The sequence below is a fragment of the Schistocerca gregaria genome, chromosome 1, assembly GCF_023897955.1.
Source record: "Schistocerca gregaria isolate iqSchGreg1 chromosome 1, iqSchGreg1.2, whole genome shotgun sequence".
Lineage (NCBI taxonomy): Eukaryota > Metazoa > Arthropoda > Insecta > Orthoptera > Acrididae > Schistocerca > Schistocerca gregaria.
Window position 1 is genome coordinate 466,595,582 of NC_064920.1, and position 11,361 is coordinate 466,606,942.

Sequence of the window (11,361 nt, forward strand, 5' to 3'; positions counted from 1 at the left end):
TCAGGAGAATTTCTGGCAGAGGAGGGAGGTGTCCCATAGCTGCTGTAATGAATAATGGCACTGTCCACATGGATCCGCGAAACATTGCCCAGACTAGGGCAGCGTATTTTGCCAGTTACTGCAACAACCAGTCAGGATCCAGATTTCCAGCGCCATAGGGCCGTTGCTGAGAGATGTAGTCTGAACTTCCAGTCCACATGTCATATAGTTTAGAACTGCCCATTTTCTATGTGGGAGCTGGATTCTGCGTTGTCTGGAGCTCGTGACACCTCCCCTGGTCACGACAGGGTCCATTACAGTATGCTATGGCACCTCACAATGCGCAACAAAGAAATACTCCTCGCGCTTTTTAATGGAATTTAGGCGTCGGGTCACTTTCCTGACGCGTGGCGTGAGGCAGTTTTATACCCTTTTTAAAACCTGGGAAAGACCGCACGAGTGTGAGTAGCTACCGTAGTGTTGCCCTCACTAGTTGCATAGGGAAGACCTTGGAGCGGATGGTCAACCGCCGCCTTGTCTGGATGTTCAAATGATGATGCTTGCATCACTGTTCTCCCCTTTATGGGAAAAGTGAAATATCTCAGGCTTCTTTTTGATGAGAGGCTTACATGGTTGCCACACTTAAAGGATCTTAAAGTCCGCTGTTCCAAGGCTTTAAACGTCCTTAAATGTGTCAGTCATAGATCCTGGGGCGCCGACATGGCACGTCTGCTCCAACTTTATAAGGCCTTTGTGCGACCTCGACTAGACTGCGGATTTCAAGCTTATAGCTGTGCACGACCTTCCTACCTCAAAATTTTGGATGTGATTCACAATGAGGGTATTAGGCTTTCAACAGGGGCTTATCGCATGAGTCCAGTTGCTAGTCTGTGTCGAGGCGGTGGAGCCTCCCCTGTTCATTCGGCTGCTTCTCATCATGGTACGGCACGCGTACACGGCCAAGTCCACTCCTCTTTCATTGGCGTCCAACACCTTTTCCGAGCCGGCACTGGAACGTCTCTTCCGCCACCGTCCAAAGGCAACAAACTCGTTTGGCATCCGTGCAAATGAGTCTCGAGTCAGTACACCTGGAGGGCATTAAGGTCCTCCGCCAGGGATGGAGTAGGGGATCTCCCTGGCTACTACAAAGATTACCTCTTGATCTGGCCGCTTACAAGAAGAATTATACCCCGGATCACCTTTTTAAAATTACTTACTGAGATTTTAGATCGCCATTCAGATTTTATTGCTGTTTACACTGATGGGTCTAAACAGGGGGATGTTACGTGCTGCTCTGCTGAGTTTCCCGATACTGTCCGTAGGATAGGGCTCCCAGAGCAGTTCTCAGTTTACTATGCGGAACTGATTGCCATTCTGCAAGCATTAGAGCATATGTGCCGACACCGTGGCACGAAATTCATCATCTGCTTCGATTCCCAAAGTACTCTACACGCTCTTGAACAGATGTACCGAGCCGATCGGATGGTGCAAGAAGTGCAGGACGCACTCCTGCTCTTGCAACAGCAGGGTAAGGATGTAATTTTCTGCTGGGTTCCAGGGCACATAGATATTCCTGGAAATGAACTTGCAGATGCTGCTGGCAAGGAGGCTTGCTCCATCACACCTCCTGCTTGCTGTTCCGTCCCCCTGCGGGCAATAACATCTTTCGTGACTCGAAAGGTCATGCGTTGGTGGGAGGCTCAGTGGCTGGACGTGAGGGACAATAAGTTGCGAGTGGTGAAGGATTCTGTCCGACTGTGGCTCACGTCCTTTCGAAAACGACGAGCTGAGGAAGAAGCCCTTACATGACTTAGAATAGGACATTGTCCTTCGACACATGGTTTTCTGTTACGTCGTGAGGAGCCACCAACGTGTCAGACATGTGGGACACAGCTGTCGATACGACATATTTTAACTGAGTGTGTTTTATATGTCGGTTTGAGGGAAGATTTCAGTTTCCCACCAGACCTGCCCTCTCTTTTAACTAACAATGAGGCAGGTGTCGCTGGAGGTTTACACTTTTGTGTGATGTCTGGACTTCTTCCCAAAATATTGGGATTGAGGTCTTAATGTGCTATACAGTGGTTTGGTCACCCGTTTTTTGTAAGTGGTCACTCAGCCGCCGTTACTTATTTTTACCTGTTTTGTACTGCTCTTTTATTTCTAATTTTATCTACGTGTTTTGATTTGCTGTGTCCAATCTTGCAATTTGAACGTTACCACTTCTCTCAAAGATCGGCTCTGAATTGATCTTTTGGTAAAGGGCGCTGATAACCTTGTTTTTGTGCGCCCTAAAACACTAATCATTATCAGGGACAGACGACGACCGTGAGGCTCTGACCAGCGACTGGTGGTTGCTTCAGAGACTTGCAGGTGTCCGCTTTGGCACTGGGCAAAGCCTGGGATGGGAGGGCCCCAAGGGGCCCCTTACTGGCGAGAGTAGACGAAAGTCTCACGCTTCTCCGGCTGGGAAGTGGGATCTAATGTCCCCGATGGTTGGATTGGGGCTGGTGAATTGTGACATAGCTGAAAGCTAACTGTATGTGACGACATGGTAGTGGATCAAACCAGTGTTGCAGCAGCGGCATAGGTTGATGGCATTGGCACAGGTTGTAACTGCTCATATTTCTGCCTTGTGTCCCCACAGTTAACACAGATGGGAGGCGAGGCACTTGGAGTATTCGGATGTGAAGGGTGTCCACAATCTCCACACATGGTGCCAGAAGTACATCGAGATGACATGCGTCCAAACGTCGTGCATTTCAAACACTACATCGGAGGAGAGATATATGGTTTCACGTCAGAGGTAAATCACCACCTTGAACCTTTCGGGTAAGATGTCACCCTCGAATGCCACGAAGAAGGCATCATTGGCACCTGATTATCACTCAGACCCTGATGGACGCGCCGAACGAAGTGAAAACGTCGTCGTTCTAGGTTGTTGTGCAGTTCATCGTACTACTGCAGAAAAGATCTCTGTGGAATATAATACCCAGAACCATGTTTAAACTTTTATGGTGCGTGATGGTAACGGAAACATCCACAAACTTACAAGTGATCAACCTCCATGACTGGGCAGAGGATGCTGTTTAGATTTGAACTGACCAAGAGCGCATTTTGGACAACAGCTCCACCTTCCCGAACTTGTCCTCTAAATAGTCCAGAAAAAACTGTGGCTTGGTCGACATAAATGATTCACCATCAACTTGCATACAGACAAGGTAGTGGGGTGAATAATCTCCATTGCCTTCTTTAGACATACGTTCCTCCCATGGAGTGGCTAGGGAGGGAAATGATCTCGGACCATATTTCTTCCCATTGAGGTTAGACCTCAATCGCTTAGAGACTGTTGGTGGAGGCCCACCAGCGAGAGATGATGTACCACACTTCATTGCGGTTCATCCGCCCTGATGCCACCCACTCTGACCAGCAAAGACAACCCCCCTACAGTTTGGGGATAAGAATAGACCTGCAGTATTCCTGCCTGTCGTAAGAGGCGACTAAAAGGAGTTGCAACTGTTTTGGCCTTTAATGTGGTCCCCATTAAGGTTTGACCTCCATTCTTCCATTTCCACAGAAGTACGAGCCTTTTGGGGAAGGACACCTTATGTGAGGCACCATAAGTCCTCTGTGCTGTAAGACCTTGGGGCTGTTCATCGTCTTGTCGTCGTAACTGCTCCCACCATCCATTGTTTTGGGCATACACACGTGGTGGGTTGTGTAAGTTACACCCTTAGTGCATCACCATCTGCAACCATGATAATTATGGACTTCACATGGCACCCAAAATCCAGCAATGGTAGCCAGCCCATTGTGGTGGGGTCGTCATGTACCCTCTAGTTTGTAACCTTCTGACAACACAGGGATCGTACTGCCAATGCCTGAGCTGCCACCTCCCCACGTAAGCCAAGGAGAAGCTGCCTGTCTCTCTGGGGCATCAGGACTCCTGGCAATGGGCATCCTGCCAGGTGGCCTTTGCTGCGGCTGGGTGGCGCCCGTTGGGAGAGCCCCTGGTCGGAGTGGGTGGCATTAAGGCGCATGATATGAACTAAAGTGGATAAAGTCTCAATCCGGTGGTCGAACGACCACCAACGTCTCTAAGCGCGGTAAAGTAGACTTCAACGCTGTGGCATTTAACCCCAAGTCGTTCCCTTCCCTAACCACGCCCTGGGAGGGACGTAGGGCTGTGGACAGACAGCCATATTCCCTGCGATACCTTGTGAAGCAGAACTGATGGGGATTCAGTTTTGAGAAATATGCCTCTCTTCTTTGTGACTCATCTTCAAGATAAGTTAGGGGAAGTGGCATCTGTTTCCACAATGCGGAGCGGGGCCATTTTGATACAAGCAGCTTCATCTACACAGTCAAGGGCATTACTCTCCTGTGAGAAGCTTGGTGACATACCCGTTAACATCACTCCCCATAAGTCCCTAAATTTGGTCCAGGGGGATTATCTTTCATAAAGATCTTCTGGTACAGTCTGATGAAGAGCTATGGGAGAACCTGGCACGACGTGGTGTACACTTTGTTTGTCGTGTCTTTAGGCGACCCAACGATAATAGGATTGTTACTGGTGCTTTCATCCTTGCCTTTGAGGGCGACTGCTTGCCCAAGAATGTCAAGGTCATGATCTACCGGTGCGATGTCAAGCCCTATGTCCCGCCCCCTATGTGATGCTTCCAGTGCTGGAAATTCGGACACATGTCCTCCAGATGCACTGCCAGCCTCACGTGTCGACATTGTACATGACCTTCGCATTCCAATGCCCCAGTTGCTCCGTCTGCCACCTGTGTTAACAGTGGGGAGTATCATTATCCTTGCTCGCAAGACTGTGCAATCTACCAACGAGAGTGGAAGATACACAAAATTAAGACCCTGGACTGTTTAACTTGCCAAGAGTTGAGGAAGATATTAGAACGCCTCAACCCCACACCTATGTTGAGGAGTTATGCTGCTGTAACACTGCTGCCACCAGTTCCTGCGAAGACTCCTTTACAGTTGGCCCAAAGAACACTCACGTGACGCCTGCCACACCACTGGTAGGGGCCACTCTCTCTTCCACTACTCCCAACACACCCAGTTTAGGAGCAGTGTGCCCCGAACAACCGGGGACATCAGTCCCCACCTCTCAGCCAGAGAGGCAAAAGCCCTCTCTGGTTGCTCAGCCAGAGATGCAACAGCCTCCTCTGGCCTCACTTGTTCGGAAGGGATCCCTTGGGGGAGCCCCTTCCAAGGACTTTACCAGTGTCTCACAAGACACTAGCCAGTGGCTGAAGAAGCAACCAGCTGCTGGTCGAAGGGCTTCACGCTCTTCCTCTGTTCCTGATAATGTGTTAGGAAAGCCCTCCCAGCATGCAAACCTTCCTCCCAAACACAAGAGATAAAGGGGAAGCTCTCTAAGAAGGATAAGGACCCAGTGGTTCCCGCACCACTCCTTCCTGTCGGCTTGGCCTCTGAGGATGAGGTCGAGCTCTTTGCGTCCCCTGATGACCTGGAGCTCGCCGTCTCCTCAGAAACGATGGACGAGCGACGTCTGTCATTCCGTCGATGGCAGCATCTGACCCTGTGAAGTAATTTCCTTTTTCTGAGCTTGGATGCCCCTACAGGACACGTTTTGCACAATCCTCCAGTGAAATTGTGGCGGTTATTTTAGCCATCTACCTGAGTTGCGTCAGCTTCTAAGCACGACACCTGCTTTGTACATTGCCCTCCAGGAAACCTGGTTCCTGGCAATGCGTACCCTTGTCCTTTGTGGATACAGGGGTTATTAGTGCAGCCGTAACACTGTGTGTCAGGTGGAGCCTGCATGTATGTCCTTACCTCTGTTCCTGTGCCCCTTCAAACATCATTAGAAGCTGTGGCTGACAGAGTAAGGACTGCCCAGGACATAACCGTCTGCAGTCTCTATCTCCCTCCAGGTGGTACAGTCTCCCTGACCGAATTGGCTGCACTTGTCACGCAACTTCCCATGCCTTTTCTTCTCCTGGGGCATTTTAACTCTCACAACGAAGATTAATGGCCGAGGCAGAGATGTAGAGAATCTCATCTCGCAACTCGACCTCTGCCTCTTAAACACTGGCACCATCACACATTTCAGTGTGGCGCACGGCACGTTCTCGGCCATAGATCTGTCGTGCAGCCCAGGGCTTGTACCATCGGTCCACTGGAGAGACCATGTCGACTTGTGTGGTAGACAATTTTCCCATCTTCCTTTCACTACGCCAGCGTCGCTCCCATGAATGCTTGCCTAGATGGGCATTTAGCAAGACAAACTGGGAAACATTCTCCTCTGCTGCCACTGTTGAATCTTTCCCCCACGGAACCATCGATGTGGCGGTTGAGACACTGACTGCAGCGATTGTTTCCGCTGCGGTACGTACCATTCCTGTTTCGTTAGGGGGGCCCCTGGCGAAAGTCAGTTCCTTGGTGATCTCCAGAGGTTGCTGAAGCCGTTAAACAACGTCGGCGGGCTTTTCAGCGACATAAGCGGCACCCATCTTTGGAGTACCTCAATTTCTTCAAACGTCTCCGTGCTCAGGCATGGTAGCTCATCAAGAGGCGGAGCCAGGAGTGCTGGGAGAGGTAAGTTTCCACCATTGGTTCCCGTACTTCACCCTCTCAGGTGTGGATGAAGATTCGGCCCATCTTTGGATTGCAGCACTCTACAGGTGTCCCAGGGCTTACTACCAACGGGGCGGTATCCACCGATGCCGATGTAATTGCCGAGCATTTTGCACAGCACAGCACTATATTTTGGCCTCTGCATTGGGGAAATACTTATCTTCGTTTCGGGCGCTAAAACGCCGGGCGGAAGGCAAACGGCTTTCTATGGTTTCTCGCCGCCCTGAGGCGTATAACGCCCTAATATGTTTGTGGGTACTTCACAGCTCGATGGCACAGTGCCCTGATACAGCCTCTCTGCCAGATGGCGTCCACAGTCAGATGCTCAAACACCTGTCCCCGGACTGTCAGCGATGTGTTCTTGCCATCTTCAACCGCGTTTGGAGCGACGGTGTCTTTCTGTCACAGTGGCGAGAAAGTACCATCATTCCTGTGCTGAAACCTGCTAAGGACCCACTTAATGTGGATAGCTATCTGCCCATCAGGTTGACAAATACTCTGTGCAAGCTACTGGACGGGTGTGTTGGCTGCTCGAGTCTCGGGGTCTTTTGGCTCCATGCCAGAGCGACTTCCCATAGTTCACTTCATATCCAGGAAAATGGTGTTCCACAGGGCTCTGTATTGAGCCTGCCACTTTTCCTTGTGGCTGTTAATGGACTTGCAGCAGCAGAAGGGTCGTCTGTTTCACCCGCGTTATATGCTGACGATTTCTGCATCTTTTTCAGCTCCTCCATCATTGGTGTTGCAGTACGTAGGTTGCAGGGAGCCATACGCAAGGCGCAGGTGTGGGCCCTAGCCCATGGGTTTAAATTTTCAGCTGCGAAGACTTGTGTTATGCACTTTTGTCGGCGTCGAACTGCCCATCCCCACCCTGAGTTCTATCTTCAGGATGCCATGCTCAGGTTTGTCGACACTTAACATTCTCTGGGATTGCTGTTCGATGCCCGGCTTACGTGGCTTCCACATATTCGTCAGCTCAAGCGTCAGTGCTGGCAGCATCTGAATGCCCTCCACTGCCTCAGCAACACAACTTGGGGTGCAGATCGTAATACGCTGCAGCAGCTTCTCAAAGCCCTCATGCTGTCCCAACTCGATTATGGGAGTGTGGCGTATGGCTCAGCGTCGCCCTCAGCATTGTAACTGCTGGACCCCTTTCACCATTGTGGGGTTTGACAGGCGACAGAAGCATTCCGCACCAACCCTGTTCATAGCCTCCTTCCTGAGGCTGGGATTCCTCCGCTTCATATTCAGTGTCAACAACTGTTAGCGAACTATGCTGCCCACGTCCATTGTTCGCCCCATCACCATAACTACCGTTTCCTTTCGGTAATGCGGCAGTCCATAGCCCACACCAGGGGCCACGATCAGGCCATACAATTGGAATCCGTGTTTGGTCGCTCCTTCGTGAACTCGAGTGTTTGCCTCTTCCGTCTGCTTACCAGGTCCGCCCCCATACACCACCTTGGTGTATTCGTCGGCCGCAGCTTCGGCTGGAACTTTCCCAATGGCCAAAGGATTCAGTTCCTCCTGCAGTCTTGCACCGCCAATTCCTTAATCTCCTCGGCGCATACCATGACTCGGAGGTTATCTATACCGATGGCTCGATGGTTGATGCCTGTGTGGGGTATGCTTATGCTCATGCAGACTATGTGGACCAGCGCTCCTTGCCGGAAGGCTGCAATGTTAACACCGCAGAACGGACAGCCATTTTTCGTGCCCTTGAACGTGTTCATACCAGTCCTGGAGAGTCCTTCGTCATTTGCAGTGACTCGCTCAGTAGCCTGCAGGCTCTTGACCAGTGCTACCATCCCATTGTTTGTGCCATCCAGGGGTCCATTCACGCTCTTGAACAGCGTGGTCGTTTGGTGGTGTTCATATGGACCCCGGGACACGTTGGAATCGCGGGAAACGAACTCGCCGACGAGTTAGCCAAAGAGGCTACCCGCAAACAGACGCTGGAGATCGGCCTACCAGCAACTGATCTCGGAAAGGTTTTGCACCGTCGAGTCTTTGGGATGTGGGGAGACGAATGGCGCACTCTGTCTGCTCCCAATAAGCTGGGGCATGTAAAGGATACCATGACTGTGTGGGGTTTCTCCATGCTGGTCTCTCGCAGGGATTCTGTTGTTCTGTGTAGGCTCCGCATTGGTCACTCTTGGCTGATGCATGGTCATCTGCTGCCTCAAGAGGACCCCCTCATTGTCGCTGTGGTGCAACCATGACGGTGTCGCATCTGTTGTTGGAATGTCCTCATTTAACAGCTCTTAGGCGTGCTTTTAATCTCCAGGGTGATTTATCACCTCTTTTAGGTGACAATGTCTCTTTGGCAGATCGGGTTTTACGTTGTATTCGCGCAAGCGGCTTTTATAGATTCATTTAATTTTCTTATCACCCTCTTTTGAGCTGTATCTTTTAATTAGTTTTGTGTTGTAATTCGACTCCATCCTAATCTTATAGGCTGGAGGTTTTAACGTGTTGCAGAGTGGCTGGCTCATCTTATTATTTTCCTGATCAGCCAGCCACGATCCTCTGCTGTACAGTTTTAATTCTTTCTGCCTTTCTTCTCTATGTTGTTTTTGTTGCTGTGCTCCGTTTTACACGTTTCTTTATTATTGACGTTGGAGATTTTCTTCTCTTGGAATTTTTATCTTGTGCTTTGAATGACAAATAGATGGTTTCACTGTGCTCTGTGTGTTCATAACACAAGGGACTGATGACCTATGCAGTTTGGTACCTTTAATCTTTAAACCAACCAACCAACTAGCACTATATGCACTGTTCCGACTGTTCCATCGAAGTAGCAGAACGGATGTTCACCCGCGAGTGCAATGCCATATTTTTCGTATTCCCCCTGCGGGTTTAAGGGTAAGAATAGGCCCGCAGTATTCCTGCCTGTTGCATGAGAGCGACTAAAAGGAGTCTAAAACGTTTCGGCCTTAATGTGATGGTCCTCTAATGGGATGACCACTGCCTTTCAAAATTTTCTGTTAGTGCCTACCATTTGGGGAAGGACGCCTTACGTGGTGTATTATATATCCATCTTGCCCTAAGATCTGGCACACCCTGATATTGTCATGGAGTTGGACTTCCATTGAGCTTCCGGCCACATCTGCTGCAGTGTGTTCCAGGTAGCGTACATTCCCTCCATAATGCACTTCCATCTTTGCCCTCGTGATGTACATGGATATTTTGAGACGTGACATCCAGCACGGTAGCCAGTCCGTTGTGGTGGGGTTGTCGTGTACCCTCTTGGTGGTAGCCCCTGACTACACAGGGATCGCACTGCTGATGCTTGAGCTGCTATTTCCCCACATATGCTGAGGAGTAGATGCCTATCCCTTTGGGGCATCAGGACTCCCGGCAAAGGCCATTCTGCCAGGTGGTCATTGCTGCGGCTGGGTGGCGCCCGTGGGGAGAGCCCCTGGTCAGAGTGGGTGGCATCAGGGCGGATGACCCGCAATGATGCATGGTACATCATCTCTCGCTGGTGGGCCTCCGCCAGCAGTCTCTAAGCGATCGAGGTCTGACCTCAACAGGAAGAAATTTGATCAGAGATCGTTTCCCTCCCTGGCCACTCCATGGGAGGAACGTATGGCTAAAGAAGGCAGTGGAGATTATTCATCCAGGTACCTCATGTGTGCGCAAGTTGATGGGGAATCATTTATGTTGACAAAGCCCCAGTTTTTTGTGGAGCATTTAGAGGACAAGTTTGGGGAGGGGGAGGGCTTGTCTAAAATTAGCTCTGGTCGGTTCTCATCAAAACAGCATCCTCTGCCCAGTCAAGGAAGTTGCTCCCTTGTGACAAGTTGGCGGATGTTTCTGGCGCCATCACTCACTATAAAAGTTTAAACATGGTCCAGGGTATTATATTCCACAGGGATCTTCTACTGCAGTCCGACGATGAACTACGCGCCAATCTCGAACGATGGGGTGTTCACTTTGTCCGGCGCGTCCATAGGGGTCCGAGGGATAATCAGGTAGTCACCGGTGCCTCCATCTTGGCCCCTGAAAGTGATGTTTTACCCGAAAAGATGAAGGTGATGGTTTACCGTTGTGATGTGAAGCCATATATCCCTCCTCCGATCGGTGTTTTAAATGCTGGAAGTTTGGGCACATGTCATTCCTCTGTACTTTCGGCATCACATGTCGAGATTGAGGAAGTCCTTCGCATCCCAATACTTCATGTGCTCCGCCGCCTATCTGTGTTAAATGTGGAGAACACCATTCCTCATGCTCACCGGACTGTAGGATCTCCCAGAAAGAACGGACGATAATGGAATATAAAACCCTGCACTGCCTGAACTGCTCAGAGGCTAGGCGGATATAGGAGAGGCTCCATCCTGTGTCAATGACGTCAACATACACCGCTGCTGCTACGACGGTTTTTCCATCTCCTGTGTCGTCCCATACGGTTGGTTTTCTGATGGGTCAGAATCCTACAGCCCCCTTGGTTGTGGGGGCACTTTACACCCTGTTGCTCCTGCTCCATCTTCTTCAGGACCAACACCCTCCCAACCATCAGGCACATCAGCTCCCCCTTCCCAGCCGGAGAAGTGTAAAACTTCATCTACTCTCGCCAGGAAGGGGTCCCTTGGGGACCTCCCTTCGCAAGTTCCGACCAGTGGAAAAGTGGACGCCCGGAAGCGGCTAAAACAACCACCAGTCCATGGTCGTCGGGCCTCACGGTCGTCGTCCGTCCCTGAGACTGGCCCAGTGAAGCCCGTGAAGCCTGAACCACCAAAGGTACAGCGAGAGAAACAG